The sequence below is a fragment of the Nothoprocta perdicaria genome, unplaced genomic scaffold (genome assembly GCF_003342845.1).
Source record: "Nothoprocta perdicaria isolate Ctin4 unplaced genomic scaffold, notPer1 scaffold_57, whole genome shotgun sequence".
In the NCBI taxonomy this organism is placed as follows: domain Eukaryota; kingdom Metazoa; phylum Chordata; class Aves; order Tinamiformes; family Tinamidae; genus Nothoprocta; species Nothoprocta perdicaria.
In genome coordinates, this window is record NW_020455832.1 from 623,796 (window position 1) to 641,229 (window position 17,434).

Below are 17,434 nucleotides of genomic sequence, written 5' to 3' on the forward strand. Positions count from 1 at the left end.
TGTCAAACCACCCCCTGGTTAAGTGGCAAGCATAATATAGCTTCCTTTCCCTAGAGGTAACTGTCCTCATTACTGAAGCGAATGAACCCCTAGGTGTATAGTAGAATCTTCTTTAAAATATTCATCAGATGACAGCTGATATTTCAGCCATATTTGGCTGGAATACTACTTTTGGCTGAATTTAGGACTCCATAGTCAATTAACTTAGCATTTTGCTCACCATCTCTTTTTTTTTTTTTTATCACAAATCATTAAACATTTATGCTGCTATGTAACATGTTAGTCTCCTATTCATTGCTGAGCAGGATGTGCAAACAAGGGTTCCTCTACTGTAGCGATGTCCATTAAAATATCTGGACTAGCAAGGCTGAAACTTTCCACATTCACTCAGCTGGAAAACAGCAACTTCTCTAAGGTGAGTCACATCTTCCAGTGTGGTTCAGCTTCCTTCACACTTCTCAGAATTAACACTGTGCCGTGAAACTCTCTCTCTGCCAACAGGTCTCAGGAAGACCATGTGGAGGCATGGGGAAATAAAACAAGGGCCAAAATATTTCATCAGAAATCAGGACAAAGAAGCTGTGAAGAGAAAGAGAGGAAAAATACAGTGGTGGGTTATTTAATCCAGACATTTCCATTCTCAAACACAACTTCCAGCTTAAAACAGATGATTCTTTTGTTTCTGCCTYTCCATTCTTATTTCCTTTAAAAAAATGCAAATTTCTCTATCACCTTGTCCACCTATTTTTCCCTCTACAGGTTCTTGATTACAGCCACGAACATAAACTGGTTCAAGTGAACCTGCTATACACAGGTACTTGCTGCCTCTTCAATTTAACCCTTCGCCACCCTCCCAGTACTAGTTTCTTGAATAGCACATCAGGTAAGTACAGGAACAGCCCTGGCAGYGTCGAGGGAGTGGTGTTCCCGACACGCAGGGCTACACAGAGAGCCTGCAAGTGCCTTGCAAGCCTTTCTGGCATCAGATGGATCAACACAGCATTCCTGAGCACCAATAGTAAGTGATTTCTCATGTGATTACAATTGTCTCTCCTTTCCCACTTGCTAGCCAAACACCAGTAGCAAAAAACTTCACCTTTACTCTGATCAGCATTTGTTTGTCATCAGGATTACTCTTTGGTTTTAGTCATTTGCTTAATCTTAATCTATTGATCTCATTATGCCTCTCTAATTAAAATCATCTGCTGACGAATATTGTCAGTAGTGTTACAGTTGGCTACACTAACACTGGCTTAGCCTGAGCCTTTTAATCAATTTAAGAATGCAGCAGTAACTGATGAGCATTTAAAAGYGGGAATTCCGCTCTTTCGGTCAAAGTAATAAAAGGAAAAGCTGAAGATTTGAATGTAATACATCAACAGGTATTACCAAAGAAAGTCAGATATGATCTTGCAGAAGGCAGGCGAAACACACCCTTCTGCAACTTCCCTGCATGCCAGGTCATAACAACACAGATGCATTTGGCTCAGCCTGTTTAAGCAGCAGGAACAGATCTTACCATCTTGCTTTAAAATCACTGTTATAAGCAATATATCTTGTTGTTTGACTCTTATTTACTTTTTTGGCATATATTCAGTATTTCTAGACCACAAGCATTCCTACAGATAAAAATTAATTGCTATATTCATCACCATATATGTCTAAATGATAGGGTTGCTGGAGTGTTTTACAGTGAAAACACATCCAATTTTAATGAAGTTCAAAAGAAGAAATGTTTATTTATGGATTAAAGTACACAAAGATCTGCTGCTCACAGTTTCTGAAATACTGACAGCTATTTTTTTTAAGAGGGAGAGAGAGCGAGCGCAAGAGAAGGAAAGGCTTCACATCTTGTACTTAGTTGCGGTGAGTGGATCAATGTTCCCAGCAGACAGGCAGAAAGCTCCTGGGTCTTTTGACACTATGCTGAGAATAGATGATATACAACTAACGTCTGAAGACWGAGTTTCCTCTAAGAGGTTGCCTCTGGTGAAAGGGTGGAGGAGTTGTGCTGAAAGCCCATCGCAGCTGCAGGGGGAAGTCTCAACATGTCCTGAGAAAGACTGCATATTTCTCTGTTTGGGGCTCAGCTTCGCTACTGCTCAAATTTAGTGACATCATTTTAACACTTCTAAAATTATTCTGGAGAGAAGAGGTGGAATCCAAATTAGAATAATATCCTGAAGAAATGTCTTTTTTGTCTATTTAGTAGTTTTGCAGGGGAAAACAGCATAATTATATCTAAAATTAGACCCTCTACTTAAGACCTAAGTAAAAACAGCTTTAGAAGAGATGTAGAGGACTCGGAGTGACATGTAAATATAACAGAACTATGAAAAATTTAAATACCAAAAAAAAAAAAAAAAGAAGAAAAAAGAAAAAAGGGCAGTGTTTGGAAAAGGTTCCCAAAACTCTCTTCCCTGCTTTAAAAGGGTCCCAGAACTCTCTTCCCTGCCTTAGAACTGTGCAACCATCACCTATTAAATTAAAGGTACTACCAGTGGTCTTCAGGATGCTTCATTGACTGATGGTGTTTCAAAACATTTCTTGAGTACCAGGCTTGCTGGTACTTAAGCTTGCTTAGGACAGGAGAAAATTCTACCACTAGAAAACTGCTGTTCTGCATGGCCTCCCTAGTACACCACTGGATCACACAGAATGCAGATTTGCACAAGCAGGAGTTAAGTAACAAAAAAAAAAAAAAAAAAAAAAAAAAAAAAAAGAGAGAGAGAGAATAACATTTTTATTGAGATTCTCTGTTTGAGCTATCTGCGCAGTTCGTTCRTTTTCTGGGATGGACRATATGRTGAAAAGGAGGTAGGTAATCCTGCTCTGAGAATCATTGGAAAAACTGACCCACTGCCAGACAGACATCCACAGACAGCAAAAGATACAGCTCTTTGCCATTATTCCTGCCCAAACATTCACCAGTCAGCAAATCCCCAGTTAGAGCATAGACTGTGTGAGGAGAAGAAAAAAGAAAACCACTAGTTTTTGCCAAGCCAGCTAGCAGCATGCTACTGCAATACTGTGCCTCAGGCCACGCAGCCTGAGCTGCACCATCTGCCCTGGAAAGATGCCAGAGAGGAAGGAGCAGCCCCAAGTGCAAGAAGTTGAGGATCCAGTATAACATGACTGTTCCTAGTTGGGACTGCACCTGAAACCCCTGCTCCCCAGATCGGATTTCCTGTTCCCAGACACCTATTTTGTTAAATTGTTATTTTCTGATGTGTCCTTCTTTACTCAACTGTCTTCATTACCTGCCTTACCCCCTAGTACTGGTTTCATATGTCCTTCCAACATGTAGCTTTCTCCTCAAGTTCTGAAGGGGCAGCACCCTGTGTAGCAGGCCGAGAAAAACAKCAATCACCATAGACGTATTAGGCAMCAAGAATAAAATACAAGATGAGATATTCATAAGGGGAGGAATAAAACCGCTGCAATTAACAGAGACACAAGGAAAACGCCTACAGACTTCAGCATTGAGGGATATGCCCCTATACGCTGGGACGAATCATGTGAATACAAATGGGTGACAGGAAGAACTGGCCTCCAGCAAAGCAGTTTTTTATTCTTTGGGTTCTGAGAAATTAGAGCAAAAAAGTCTCTCCCTTCAGTCTGTATGTTGGTGAAGTTATCCCCAAAGAGATGTAATGTATTGGATCACAGACTTTAGTTTTCCTTTCTTTGACATCTTACCATGCTTTCCATTCTGTTTATACATTTCCTCTTTACTCCTGACATGCAAGTGTCTGACTTCATATGAGGCCACAATGCAAAGATATTCGTGCCGTCTGAGGGTGCACAGCGGGTGCAAAGCAAAGGATCAAATCCAATAGTCTCCCACAGGGAAGGCAGGGAGCAGCAGTATGATTCATCTGCAGATACAGGTGTGATAACCTCCATTTCAGCTGACACATCAGGGTGTGAGCTGGGGATATCTAGGTTGTAGTGTGTAAGGCTACGAATTCAGCCAAAACATCTGACTATTTGGCAATGCAACACACGCATCCTTTGTGATGCCAGGGCACAGGAGTAGGAATAAGGAAGAGCGACTCGGAAGCTGCTGCATCCAGCAGAACGAGGAGCAGCTGCTGTCCTGCAGATTAGTGCCTGCACATCCTGAGCCCCTTTTTTTTCCCTCCTCTCCCRTCCGCTGCCTGCAGAAGCAGCCTGGGGAACATGTTCCCCAGGGGCAGGAGGTCTGAGCCCAGCCTGGGCAGCCAGTCTGAGCACACACTGCAAATGCAGCACTGTGTCAAATCTAAAATCACCATCAGCAGGAGCAGGGCAGGAGGGTTACATGGTATACSTAAGATGACTTGCTGAACAGAAAATGCACATTACCTGGAAACTATCCTCAAAATCTGTTCTAAAAGGAGACTTCAGAACAATCTGCYATCATTTTTATCTTTACAGATAGAATAAAATAAAGACTCCTGCAAATAATTTAGAAAGCTGCCTGCTTTTGTGTGTGTGTTTCTTTTAATATGCAAGAAATTATGATTTGTGTATGTTTYTCAATACCAGAATTCTGCTTATTTCCATTGGCCTTACTGCTAGAAGGGAAACTGCTATCTACTAGCTCTTTATACCCCTGAGATAAGGGCAGGATCTGCTCTTACTTGCCGAAAATGACTCTGTTGTTTCAGAGCACAGAGAAGAATTTAATGATCAGAAAAGTACATATTACATATTAAAAACAGTTCAGTACTTGGGATTTYGAAGGTGGCTGTTTCCATGGCACAACTACGTGGAATGCTTTCTGAAATATTCACATATATATCTGAATCCATCCTTGGGGCCCGGATGTACAGCAGATGTACTACAAAATCTGACTTGCAACTTTTTTATTATCACTGTTTACTGCTGCCAAAGTCATTGCCTTTGATATTTCTGACATAATCCCATCAGCACTTCAGGGAATATGAAGTGATACTCAGTGGATTAGAAAAGGGTGGAGGTGTTCAAAAAATAAYGGGAGGAAATCAAACCTGTCATAGGGCAGAGAAGAAGATAAGGAGAGCTGAAAGAGAGTGAACAAGTAGAACACTGTCCTTTTTGCTGCAGTGGAGCAAGTTTGTGCATTTATTTTCAATTCTCAGGCTTCAGCCTTTCCATCTCCCCATCTCTGCACGGGGCCTTTGTCAGTGAAAGCCAACCACGCTGAAGGGCGCAAACAGTTAGCTGCAGAATACAGAAGGAAAAGGCAGGTCAGAATTAACCCCCAGGGACTGAATGGGTCAGAGGAGTACTCACAGGATGCARACTCAGAGTTGTCAGTTCTCATGCAATAACAATCAGTGATCATCACCACCTGAAGGCACTTTGACAGCCTAGGTGAAGTTAACTGTTGCATAACCAGTGCACATCCATCAAGCTACATTACCATGACACTGGCATCAGCTGTCACTGTTTCATCTGTCCAGGAAGACAGGCCAATGGGCCAACAGACAGGGAGATATAACTTCTATTTCTGAAATGGAAAGGACTAAAGATGCATTAGAGGGGCAGAAAAGAAAGGCTATTTGCAAAGACTCTGTATTTAGCATAAATGGACAGCCTTACAAGTCTACTGCTTTCTACACACACAACAATTAAAGGGAGAAAGCCGCCCTTTTCCCAGCACATTTCCCAGGTATGTGCCCTACTTATAGTCCAGTGTATTTCCACAAGTACAAATGTGCAAAAGGCACAGGAATCTGTTAAGGTAACACTCTCTCTTATCATTATACTCATGAGCTTGATGAAGATCAGTTTTCATGAATCAAGTGGGAGACTTCTGGACAGGATCCAAATCAGGAAGTTGGGTAGGAAATTACTGCACTGATGAGAAGCTGGGATTTCACCTCCAATTTGTATTACATCTCCAAAGATTTCATTGTATTAAATTAGGTGGCTCTGTGACAGCCAAATCCTTTGAACAGAAATTATCTACAAAGAGTTTTTTATTAATACATATCCAATGCTTTTTAACTTGTCTAGTCATCTTAAAAATACAGTATTAATCTATGACTGTCTATATAGAAATATTCTACTACTCATGGTAAAAATGGGAGAATCAGGATTATGACAGGCACCAAAATTTGTGGTCCAAGCTTCCAAATTCTTGCATGTGGAGTTTAATGGATCTCCTGGTTTTAAGGAGTAGCATTGTCCTACTTTAGGGACAAACTATTCTAACTGAAATTATTTGCAGCCATCAGTTTTTACCTTTTCAGGAGTTGCCCATTTAAAGGAATGCTTCAGAGACTAATGTTAATCATATGAAAAAATATATTCTCCAGTGAACTGTGACATATTGCAAAGGCACTGAATGCTTGACATTTTTATGATTATGCTAATACAGTGACATTTGATGGGCTTGTTTTTGGGGAAAAAAAAAGTGTAATTAAGTTATCTGAAAGAAAAACATAAAGAAACAATTACTAGGAAGGCAGGAAGAATGAAAACTGCATCCTCCAGCCTTGGAAACAACTGTCTAGTAGTCAGAGGCAATCTACCTGTTTTAGCAAGATATTTCAGGAAACTTGTCAAGTTCTTCTCTGAAAATAGACAGCATTGATATGGTGACTTTCAATTTTAGCACACTGTTAGCTTTACTTTAACCTGTTGCCTTTAACTTTGAAATATATTAGCATTTCCACTGAAGTGACATCCACTGAACCCCTCCACCACTGAAGAAATAAAAATCTARTTCCTTTTAGTCAACTTCAAAGTATGAATAACCCAGTTAGGTTGTAGAACCCTGATATTCACTTAATCTCAATGTAAAATAGATACTGCCTGCTTCAATTAGACCCCAAATTAGAGGAGAAGATAAGATTTATAAAGATCCATATAAATAATTTTATATTTCCTCTTCCCTACCTATTGACCAAGGAAAGGAAGATTAGTRGGGAAATGAGAGAACTGAATGCTGCACTACTGGAAGAGCACAGTGCTTGATAGCAGGAAGTCAAAATGGATGAGCAGCATGGAGTCAAGAAGAAACACAGAAAAAGCACCTTTGGCAAAAGATTCAGAGAACAGATGATCAGAAAAGTACCTGAGGGAGTTACAGTGGGAAATCCCCAAATGCCTAGAGAATGTTCTCTTCATCTTATGAAATACCCTATCACAAAAGTGTGGATGGGGAACTCTGTACAGCTTTAATGGAGTCTTCAAAGGAGCTAGCAGTGATACTTTGTGATAAACAAATCACAAGAAAGACATGTACATCAGAAGTGACTAGAGACCCACCAACCTATGATCTTAACAGTGCAGTAGATACTGGAAGAGAACCAAGGAGGGAACAGACTATATGTTTTTGTAGAAAAGCTACAGCAGACTGACGAAATTGCTRTATCTTGACTACAATGGTAGGAAGCAACTTTCTCTGTCATAGCTCCTGCTATCTAAGTCATTCACGGCTGAGTGTCTGGAAGTCATAGTCTTTATTACGTATAGAGAAATGTCACATGCTGAATCTTATATTGGATTCATTTTTCTAGTCACACTCTGCTGGTAGAAATAAAACAAGGACTAAAGCAATGGTATACGAGCCTTTAGGCCCACCATTATTTGATGTGCATTTTCAAAATACAAACCTGACTGACAAGGTTTTTCCAAAACCCAAACTCATTGTAATTAACCATAATTACAACCTCCCACAGCTTTAAAAAACAAGGTTTTCTCAGAGTGAAAACAGCTTTTGTTCAATTAAATTATTTTTCCCTGTAGGTGGCATGGTAGAAGTTGAAGGGAAGCATATAAAAATATCAAACAAACAAACAAGCTGATGGGTATATATAAGGACATGTTTTAATCCAATGGCATTGCAAATATTAATGAAGCAGATATAATTATTACAGCAAACTCAAAGAACTAGAAGTAAAAATAAGAACAATAGTTTCAAAAATGGTCAGAGATTTTGGCTACATTTACTTTTGCCTACTCAGAAGTGAAAGACCAGCTCCCTCATTTCAAAGAGCATAAGAGCATTTCAAATTCATTATCATAAAAGCATTTCAAATTCATTATCATCAGAACTAGTGACAGACAGGGTTATCCAGCATCTCTAAACAGCAGATTTGGAATTATTTTTTTTTTCAAAATTTAGAAGTTCCTTTTGACAAGATTTGCCTAAATGATTTGATAAAAAACATACACTTTTTTTTTTCAAGAGATGCAACTAATACAATACAAGAAGAATAAATCACCCTCATTTGATTCCATTCTTTGTCTTAACAATAAAGGCATGTTTTCCCTTTGGTAGGTTCCTGTTATGACAGACCATCTCTAACACTACTAACAAAGCAGTATTTACACCAAAAAGAGCAAAACTTGTTTCCAYTGAAAGCAGAGAAAGTTCTGACACTAATTTCAGTGAGATAAAATTTAGCCTCTGGTGCATAAATAAATAGGGTGTGTATGCAATGCTATATTTGTTGGATTTCTTATAAGGAGTCAGCATTACCTTAGAGTCATTCTGTAACAAATACCATATCATTCTTCAATTGTATGGAAATGGTGATTAGTGGTTCTGCAAATGTTTTGTTTGGGATTTGTATTTTCTCATCAAAGGACACTTTCTGCCTTCATATGCTGTCAGCCTCTTATGACGGCTGAGTYTAGAGATTCCTTAACTATAATCAAGAAGAAATGAACTAAACCTCAAAACCTTAGAAGCTAAGAACAAAAATTTTGATTTCATYCACAAGAGCTGGAAATGTGGAGCTATGGCAAAATATTCCAGGTTGATTAAATATCAAAATATCATGCCTCAGAATTAGAGCTACTGGCAGTTCTTAATAATAATAATCTTAGAGATTTTTTGGCAGAATGAAAGTCAGCAAGGAGTTTTAGCTGGCTTTAAAATATTTCACTTAGAAATATATCACAGTTCAAATTTTGGGGTTTTGGTATAGTTTAAACTGCTGTCARGACTTGCACTGTAAAGTCTTAGATATGAAGGCATGCTTGATAATGGGAAAGGTTGCTTAGAGTGAAACTACCATCTGTTTTAGAGCTCATTTGACAGTCCCATTTTTATTAGGACTCTCCGACCACGCCAAAATAGTCAAGAAACTTCAAATTGAGTTGTGCTGCCACGACCATGTTGACCAGATCTTGCTGTAGCATTGTACCATTTCTTTTGTAGGACAGATTTTGCAAGATGGGGTTTGTTCTGTTTTTTTTTTTTTTTTTCCTTTTTGGGGAGAGAAAGGGAAGGAAGTTTTTCTCCATATATCTTTTTATTGTGATGTGAAGTAAATCTAAGCAATTCTGAATTCATTAGTTTACAAAAAATTAAAAGAAAGTTCCATTTGCTGCATTGGTTTTGCTAAAAGAGGTTTCACACAATTTTTTCTGCTGTTTATCACCATAATGCTATGATATAAATACCTGTTTATAAAGCTTGTTAACTTTATAAAAGATACCAAACCTAGTTGCTGCTGTTTGTCCAGGATGTGAATATGTAATAATTCATCACATCCTTTTTATGAGCAGTTACTTAAACTACTTTTAAATATGTATTGTCTAGCTTGCAAATTGTAACTGCAGTTTGAAATTAATGAACCTCAACTGTCATTAATTCTGCATGTATGTTATTGTAAGTGTTATGGACGTGAAAGAGCCATTACAGCTGAGGAAGCAGGAGTGCATATGGGACAGAAAGAGCAATAAGTCACAAATTCTGGCAATGGGACATCCCTGTTCTGTATAGGACCGCTTAGGACCCATTGCTTATTTAGATATACAAAAAAAAAACAAACCAAGTTTTTGTAATAACAAAAAAAAAATAAAAAGGAAAAACAGCATTTTACCTTTGTAGAAGCTAGGGCTTCAGTTTCATTATTTATGATGTGTATGAATTTTTCAGAGACTATAATAATTAAACAAGATTATGGATTGCTTTTCTACATGAAAGGATGACTTTGAACTGATGAATCTGGAGAGTGACATCCCATATACAAAACTCCGCATAAGCAAGTGGTGGACCTCTACCAGTGGTCTTTAAATATGGAGTTAGATTTCCTCAATTTCCTAATGCTAGTGCTCAGTCTAAGAACACCAGAAAGGGTGCCATTTGATACCAACTGAGATTTAAATTTATGATATGGGGATATCTGCTCATTAGAGGAGATGTGAACCCACAACCTAATTCAACTGCACGGCATGAACCACTAACATTCATCTTTAGCAGTATAGTTAGGTCTAAGCCAAACTAGAATARCAACTCAGCCGTCACAACTCCAGTATTTTTCTGCTTAAGGTTTTCATCTCCACTCAAGGAGCAGGCAACTATTTTATTTCACACCTGTCAAGAAATGGCTTTTCAGGTGATACTCTTTACTAATTTGGCCTACCTTTGTATGAGTACTGCATCTGTGCCTACCACAGTCTGGAGAATGAACATAGCACCCATTCAGATGATCAACATGGGTYAAGGGTAACACTTGCACAGCTTCCTCACCACTCTTGGACAATCTACACCTTCCAGTCTCAGGGTTGGTCATCAGGATGAAGTACCAGGCCTCTCCCTTTTGGAGGAATCATGCAATACCCAACCACAAAAAGTTCAGACAACTGGTTCTGCAGTCATTCCAACAGAACAAGGGTTGCTTTAATTTACTGATAACCTTGTAATGAGGCAAATCATACTCCTCATCAGAATGCCATCTTTAGGCACTAATGGGAACAAGAGCTGTGCCTATTGCTATCTGTTTGACAGGAATTTCTGTTTATCAAAGCATGTCTTACAAAGGCAGACTTCTTTCTCAAATCTTCCATCAGTTTTTATCAGAAAGCAAAAACCCCATATTGGAATCGAAAAAAAAMCTCTCTGTGGTGGCCAGTGACAGGACAGGACAGGACAATGAGTATAAATTAAAGCACAGGAAGTTCCATCTGCCTATGAGGAAGAACTTCTTTCCTGTGAGGGTGACAGAGCCCTGGAACAGGCTGCCCAGAGAGGTTGTGGAGTCTCCTTCTCCAGAGATTTTCAAAATCCACCTGGTATGACCCTGTGACACATGCTCTAGACGTCCCTGCTGGAGCAGGGGTGTTGGACTAGACTATCTCTATAGGTCACTTAACCATTCAGTGATTCTGTGTGATTCTGTTAAAAGTGAGTAGGTTTTTCATTTTCCTTTGGGAAAAGATTAGTGTCACAAGGTTCAGGTAGTTAAAAATATTAAATTCACTGTCTGACTGAAATTCACCATAAAAACTTGTTATACAAGGGAACAGATGAGATCCTTGCCAAAGAATAATATAAAAAATAAAAGACTTTATTTTTGTTAGTAAAATGAAAAAAAAAAAGTGGCTTAACACTACTCGCAGGCTCATTCCATTTCATTTTTACAGGTTTTCATTAAATTCCATGAACTTAAGGCCAAATCCTGAGGTACTTTTACATTTATTGACTTCAGGAATGATTCCAACAGCACCATAGTAATGAGAGATTCAGGCCCTAAAACTTGCTTGTATAAATATTGTCACACCCTTATGCAGTAACATTTTTTTAAGCATGATTACATTTTAGTGGGCTCCTGCAGGCTCCATAGTTCTCACTCATCACTGCCACTTTGTAAAACACATCTTCAATAAGGCTATGATAAAAATTAATTTTTCATGTTTGCCCACGTACTGTAAGCAAGGAGCTCTTGGACTACAGTGGTGTTAATGACTACATCATATCAGCCTGCAAATAAGGCTCTGAAAACAGAAAGAAGACTGAATACTCAAAGGGGAATTGAACTTTACAGTGCCCCAAAGAGGAGCCTTTTTAAGCTCTAGAGGAGACATAATATCAAGGTAAATTGAATCTGTCAAAACTTTATTCAAACAAACTGAATTATTGTTATAAATCTACCGTTTACTGTACAGTTGTTAATCACTAAATATGTTTTAGATATTCTGATATTCACTTTATTTGCAATAACATTTTTATTGAAGCCAACATAATTTCACATTTTAAGAATTTTGTTTGAAATGTTATCCTGGGAACAAGACAATCTGCAAAGTAATATTGTGAGTTGGGTGGATATATTTTCTTAAATCTGAATTAGCCAACTTTGTAGGTACCCACAAAGTGAATATAAATCATTAAGAAACTATTCTGATGCCATACTTGCCTCCTGTTTTTTTGCACATGGCAAAAAAAAATGCTTGCTTTTGTGAATATCACTGATCTATTCATTCTTGAAAGTTCGAGAGAAGAAATACAGACATGGTAGATGACTTTTACAGTTAGATGTCTTGTCCTTTTCTGCTTTGAGAATCTTTTCACACTAGACTTTTGTTCTGATCCGCTGAATTTTTTCTCCTAACTTCAAGGAAACTCCTCCCAGAAAAATGACTTTGGCTGTAATCCTGGAATCTGATCTGTGTCAATGGACATAGACAATATCCCATTGAACTCGGTGAAGCTCAATATGAATGTGAAGGTTTTGTGGATTTTGTATGAAGACCAAAGTGAAATTCAAAGAAAGGTTTTCCAAGCTAAAGTCTACACTTATATCTGAAGTGATTAACTGGTTGGTGTGTAGTTTCAAGTTACTCTAGCCTACTTTCCTATTGAAATGTAACAGGAAACCAGTGAGAACAATGAAAGTGTTTCAAATTCTCACAGATAATTTTGTGTATTGTATTAATTACAGTGATTTTCTTATAATTTTATTTCTAAAGAGCTTTCCAAAATAATCTTTTGATAGAAGGTATTTTTGCAAACTTTTTTTTCTCCAAATAATACAATTTTAAGTCATGTAAAAAAAACACTTTTAGATAACTCTTTGTATGAAAAAGATCTCGGTTTTAACTTTAGGAAGTGGAGGCTTCTGCTGAATAACCTCAAACGTAGCCTCAACCATTAATCAGAACTACAGGGAAGGTGAATTGCATGCAGCTGCCCATTCTTCACAAATCTTATCCCCTCTTTTAAAGCTTCTTTAATACAAACCTAATAAACTTATGATAGAAGAAGCCACGAGAAGGCTGACATTTTTCAAAGACTTTAACAAGCTGCTTGTAGTTTTTACTGACTTATTGAAGGAAATTGAGTCAAGAGAAAAATCCCAATAAGACTGCATGTAAGCCAAAGGTTTATTTATGTTTGTATGGATTAGCATTTGCATGTTTCCTGTTACTAGACTTCCTATTAGTGATGTTTAACTTTAACCACGTATCCTGGGTTAAGGAATAACTCCTACAGTCAATTTCCTGATTAGGCTGAGAAAGGCCAAAGGTTAATTTTGCAGCCACATGGTTAAGCTACCAACAGCTACTGCATAGTCCTGTTTTAACATATAAAGTTACTGCAAATATTAGCTGAAGGAGGTGGCACGCTCTAGCAATTACACAAAAGTGTTGGGAAAAAAATGAGCCCAGAGGTTTACTCACACTAAGTGAATTTATTTTCACATGCACACCCAAAGTATAGATCATCTCTCAAGCATGGTGAGGCAAGCCTAGCAACTACAAAAATTTATAGCTTTCTGTATGCCACACTCTCATGCTATCATTTACAAGTGAAGGCCTCTATAAAAGATACAAGACAGCAGACAGAATGAGTTATCAGTCCTTTGTCAGGATTTCCTGACCTCTCCTGAACAATAATAAAATCTATTTTTGTGTAAAAAGTAATGCACAAAGAACATCTGTTTCATACACTTAGATTTGGTTAAATTCCAGTCAAAAGGAACTGGCTCAATTTGCACAATTTGGTTGTTTACAATCAGGATATAATCTTCCTGAGTCATAGTTCTTTAGCCTTCCCTGCTTCTAAGCAAAGCAAATACAACGGGATGTACATGAACTGTTAATTATAGCTATACACTTGTGGACTTAATTCTTGGAATTCACTTTTCCAGCTATGTGACTGGTTCTACAAGTCAAACAGCATACATTCTGTTCCCTGATTTGATTTCTTAAACTTTGTAAACAGATAGAGCGCTTGGAGAACACATTTCATTCACATCCAGTAAAACATTCACATCCATTAAAAACACTGAAGATCACCTTAGGAACTACTATTTTGGACACAACCAAGTCTTATGAAATTTATTATATTCTAAGAAATTTACATTTATTCTTTTGAGCTCAAGGAAAGTTCTGCATGGTAAAGGGTACCATTTCTTACTTAAAAATACTCTCTTTCCTTACAGGCAGTAGGACAGTGGAAGACACAAGACATCAACTGAACTGGATTCACTTGTTGCATTCACACCAACTCATGACCACAAATGCAGATCTCCTGTCTGTACTGAAGCTGTCATTTCACTGACTTCTCTCCCTTCCTCACCACTTCTTCCTTGACTTTGTTTACCTTAGTGTTTCTTTTTAATCAGCATCTTTGACATTTTATCAACTAAGTTGGATTAGTTTTCCCAAAACATTAAGTTCTAAAGTCACTGCATTTTATATTGCAAACTCTTTTACAGAGCATATGATGGTGGTTCAATAAAACATGTAGCTCTGATGTAAATCTTCCTATGCCAGTATTTGACTGCACTGCAGATGCAAATCCTCCATACTCCAGAGTTGGAATACAGTAAGATCTACTGCCAAAGTATTTCACTTTCTATAATGTGTTTGCCCTCTCACCTTTTTCTTACTGCTGTGAATGACCACAGCATTGGAAAATCATTTTTTCCAATTTGGCTGAATTTTTCCCTTTTTGGCTTCCCTACTGTCTATATTACCTCCATACTTAGAACATACAGAATTCCTGGCTAAATCATTACGACATAAATACAGAGAGTTTGGCTGCCCTATGTGCCCTATCCCACAAAGAGGATACCTGCCACTGCATTTTGCCAGTGTTATTCCTGGAACCTGAAGAACAGCAGACAAAATTTTGATCAAGTTTCTACTTCAGTATTCTGTTTTGTGTGGGTGAGTTGAGGGACCAGTTTGTTCACATGTAAATATTTCACCTCTCCCCAGTGCTATTGCTTTGAAATCCCGGATGGACGCTGCTCATAAATGGTGGGACTCTCCACTCCATGGGTAATGAGACAGACTATTTTTCTGGGGAAAGAAATATATTTTGTGCTTTTAACATTGATGATGGAAGAATTGCCAGTGCCTTTCCTTAAGTAACTGTGGAGTAACTAAAGAATTTAACCAGAACCTGGGAGACTTGGTTTAATACGTTCTCTTCAGAGAAAAAGCATTCATCTCCTGTTTTCAAGGAAAGTGCCCTATGCACTAAATTAAACCTTACTTAAGGAGCCCTGGCATGGCACTGCACTGTGTCATAGTGCAATACTTCTCATACTTCTAGCAAATACACCTAAAACCTATGTAAATCCCTATGTATTTTAAATCCCTATATGCGGATGAAGGTAAAAATCTGACCCATGGCTAGATTATATCACTATTCACTAATTTCTAGAGTATTTACTGTTTGCCTCACTAATCACTGTTTACTTCAATCAAGACAATTCCAGAGTAACTCCAAGGAAGTTATAATCTATTTACAGTGGTATAGCTGATAGTAAAACTTGGCTTGATATGCTCCAACCTAAATGGATATTTTATCTTTCTAGCGCATGCTGTCTCTTTTTACTGAAACTGAAACAGTAAAACAAAAAACATCCTGAAGAGACCAAAAGAAACTTAAATATGTATTTTTTTCTAAGCATATGAATATTTTATGATCTATGGTTTCCACAGTGCTTATTTACTTTGTTTATTCAATATTTTGAGTTGTCAGAATAGGCATTAAACAGAGCAACAACAGAAAAATGGAAAATAAGTCAGTAGCAAACAGAGCTCTTGCATTTTTCCTTATGACACAGACACAAGGATATTCCTGTTGTCAATTCATTCCACGTAACATATTAATTGTTCATTTGGACCAAACTTAAACCAAGACTTCACTAATCCTGGAAAGTAAATAATAATAAGTGAAAATGAATTCTTACCATATTAAAAAATAAAGAAGCTGGAAAAACTGCACAGAACATGAAGCCAAATCAAGTACGTTTGAGGAAAAAATTATGTAGTCAGTAAATTCAGTTTACCAAAATAGTAAGTTTCTAACTTATGTCTACTGTGAAACCCTCTTAAATCTCCTATTTGCAGTTTCAGAAAAGATTAAGGTTATCAAGGATGTTTCAAAACACCCATATAATCCTCTGTTATACATTATTATATTATAAATATAATTTACTCTAGTTATTATTCTTGCTTCATCAGAATTAAATCTCTATTTGCATTTTGGTACAGGTTTTGAGTGTATCAGCATTTGTTTCTTCCTTTCAGGTAATGACGAAGTAGGAAATAGTGAAGACATTTGTTTAAAAATATTTCAGGAAGTATTGACTCTGTCTTTTCCAAACTTTGGTTGTCTTCCAATGAAAAAGCAAACAGAAACATAAATTATTTAATTGCCCCCCAGGGCAATCTGGCTAAACTCTTCCTTCAGTCTCACTCTCGGGGTTTCAGTGAGCGTCAACAGTAAGGCCAGCTGAAAGCTTTCTTTGTTACCCTGGCCTATGGCATCTGATGGTGCCAAACAAAACTCAATTATTTATTCAGGGCTCTTAGGGAATGGATTTTTATTCTCTGACTCCTCCCTGATACTCAATAATGAAACAATTTTTTTTTTCTGACAGATTTAACTAACAGCAAAGACAATGAAAATATCATTTTCCTAACTTGATGATTTATATACATTTTATATATACAATTTATATACAATCAGCTACTTCTTTTTTATATAATTTCTTCTACATTTCCACTTGACTTCCCATGGTTATTATTTGCCTACAAAGGCATTACCTCTTATGGTATAAAGTGGTTTTATGTGGAATMCTGGTAATTCAGAAACTTAAAACTTATTTTAGCCTTCATTTTGGTTATCTAAATAGGTATGGCTCATTAAGAAGACTATGAGTTTGAGTGATTAATTACACAATAATATTTTATAGTTTTCTGAAGAATTTAAACCTCCTTCCACACCWTATGATTTTGCCACCACTTCTCAAATAGAAGAACAAAATTACTCTCAGAAAAATTTTTATTTAGATTTGGGAAAAACTCAGGTTTTGATTCAATTTGTTTTCCAATTATTCAGTGAAACAGTCTTCACTGTATGCATTTTTCAGAATTGAAGATGGAGATAGATTTTAAACAACTTCCCTCAACATAACAGTAGAAAGATTTATTTTAATTTTCTTTTAAGAAAGAGGTATGACTTTAACTATCTGACAAAAGATTTCCAAAGTCACAAAAGATGATTGGTTACATAATCATTATAGAAACTGTAAGAGCTAGATCTAATTCACATTTTCTTCCTGTAAATTCTTTCCGTTCTTCATATCAAGAAGACAAACTCATCTGATCATAACATCCCAAAATTTCAGACATTTCAAGTGAATGACAAAAACCTCTGCAGCTACTCAAAGTCCATATTTTGAAGAAGAATCTTTTGTCATACAGG